Source organism: Haemaphysalis longicornis, unplaced genomic scaffold, assembly GCF_048455015.1.
Source record: "Haemaphysalis longicornis isolate Haplotype H1 unplaced genomic scaffold, Haemaphysalis longicornis Haplotype H1 scaffold_1, whole genome shotgun sequence".
Classification (NCBI taxonomy): Eukaryota; Metazoa; Arthropoda; class Arachnida; order Ixodida; family Ixodidae; genus Haemaphysalis; species Haemaphysalis longicornis.
The window spans coordinates 463,021,406-463,024,180 of NW_027526203.1; positions in this window are offsets into that span (position 1 = coordinate 463,021,406).

Consider the following 2,775-nt stretch of genomic DNA (forward strand, 5'->3'; position numbering starts at 1 on the left):
CCGTCTGTTCCACATTCTCTCTTCGTTATTCTTACGTCCCAATTTTCATGATGATGATAATGATTGCTAGTGGCATCCCCTTTGTAGCGGGGTGCTGACGTGTCATCTTACAAAAAAAAACTAATATACCTATGTTTTATACTCTTCGTTTAATACTAGCGCTTCTCTTATGGTAGGCACAAATAACTTATTAGACACAAAATACTTATTTTTTCTGTTACAGGTGGTAGCTGCCCTAGGCAATATTCCCCTCTCTGCTTTTCGTCCACCAGCGTTCTAATTACCTTCTTTTCGTCACCTCGACAGCCTCGAAGTTAACTCCCTCTGTGCTACCCTTAAATCATAGGGCTTCTAGAAGCCGAATATTTCCCTGATATATATTTGGATGGATTCCCTCGCATTCTAACACTATGTGCCGCATAGTTTCTGTTTCTTTTCGGCAGACCACGCATACCCCATCATTTTGTGTATACTTCGCCACAAAGCTCTTAGTTCGCAAGAAACCTGCTCTAGCCTCAAAAAGCAAAGCACTGTCCCTGGAATTATCGTAGAAATTTTCCTTTCGGATGACCAAATTCTCAGCCCTGTACATTCATTATTTCTCTCCATTTATTCGTTTGTATCTGCCTTGCCTCTTTTTTTGGTTACCTTGGCTGTCTTGGATTCCCCACTGTTCTTCCCGTATTTCATCGTTAGCCTTCTAGTCTTCCTTAACCGCTGCGTGCCCACGCTTTTTATGTATAGGTACCTAACAAATGTTGTCATGCAATGGTACTCTTTACATTTTTTTTTTCTGTCTATAATGTCCTCACTTTTATTTCTCTACTCATATACTGCGAATGCTTTATAATACTTAATTTTTTCTTTTCCCCCCAAACCTACATAATTTATTTCGGTAAGGAACCCATTTCCTGCCCAATCCCCCTGAGTGGGTATCAGTGTTGCGGAATGGGCGTCCCCATTCCATTCCAATTCCATTCCGGGGAATGACAACTTGCCTTAATTCCATTCCTTTTAATTCCTCGGAATGCCAAAACTTCCCCCATTCCCACTCCGGGAATTGCCGGGCAGTGCAATTCCATTCCTCTAATTCCTCAACGTAAGAAAGGCACGTTGGTAGTTTCATCGGGTTATTATAAAGTTACCAATGAACCCACTATTAAGCTCATGTTATTACAAGCGTCCAGAACTGCTAAACTACGCAAAACACGTCACCAAGGTCAAGAGATGGGTCTAAGCCCACTCGTCATAGGCTAACTCATCACAGGTAAAGTGGTCAGGAATGCCAACTCGTCACAGGGCATTTCGTACGGGGAATTCTCGTATCACCGGAATATTCGTCACATAGAAAACTAGCGTTACGAGCTTGTTTTTGAACGTTAAAGCGATGTTTCCGCCTGCTATACGTCACCCATTTAAAAATGATGTAGGCGAGCGAGTGTTCTTTCAAAGTTTTTGACGTAGGAATTTATGTACATATGCCGTCATACCGAGTTATTGTATTAAACTGACAATCGCATATGCAAATTTGTATTACATGGCACGCATAAAAAGTAAACAAGTTCTTCTAAATGACGCAGTGAACAGGTTGTACATGAAACAAAAAAATGTTTATTGCACTCGCTTTGTACTATCGTACTATCTGTACGTTGTCTCGCTGTCTCGTTGTGTAGGCGTCTTCAACGCTGGTTTCAGACGTTGTTCACTGCATCAATTCAGAAGCAGGTGTTGCGGGCAATATTCCGAAGCGTGTTGACTAGGGCTTCGCTGTCGTGGTCAGCCAGGATTCTTGCGATGCGATCGTTGACATCTTGGTATTTGCGTGCGAGCTGGGAGGGGTGCTGTCCGACGATGACTACTACTACTACCACCGCAAAAAGCGACAACGGAACGTGTTAGCAAACAATTACCCGCCGCGGTGGCTCAGTGAATATGACTTTGTGCTGTTGAGCCCAAGGAAGCGGGTTCGATTCCCGGCCGCGGCGGCCGCTTTTCTGATGGAGGTGAAAAGCAAAAACGCCGGTGTGTTAGCTATTTCGGCGCACGCACATTAAACATCCCGAAGTGGTCAAAATGAATTCGGAGCCCTCCACATATACGGCGCGCCTCATCACCTGTGCAGCGTCGGTGCGTTAAACCCTACAATCAATCAAATAACAAATAAACAATTTCAAACCTAATCCAATGCCTGGTGGTGTGTCCTTCAGTGTTTACATAGAAAGAAATCCTCCAGCTTAGCTATGGTTCAAGCCTTGCGTGAGTTAGTGCAAGCTTCTCCAATTCTTTTTTTTTTTTTATTCGCAGACTGAAAGTAGGGTTGCGGTTTGTATGCAAGGGCAGGTTATACGCGCGAAAATGCGGACGAGCACCACCTCAACACCCATGACGATCAGCACTTGAAGAAGTGCAGGTCGCGCTGACTACTCCAACTCCTCCTCCCCTTCCCTCCTTCCCCACCAAGAAAAAAACAGCCCTTTATGCACACCTCCTGGTCACACAGACCTCTACACGGCCTCCTAAACAGCCGTAACGAATTTACCATTGTAGAAACCAGCCTCAGACCGGCTTACAACGCCAATTTCCGGTCAGGGCTTCTAGGCTTTTGTTCACACGGCCGCGGCGTAACGAAAACAATGCGACGAAAAGACCCCTTGCACGAGAGTTCCTATCTCGTGATGGCACTGTATACCAAAGGGCGACGAGTGTGACGAGTTTTCCGGTGTGACGAGATGGCCCATGACGAGTTTTCCGGTGACGAGTGGGCTTGTGACGAGT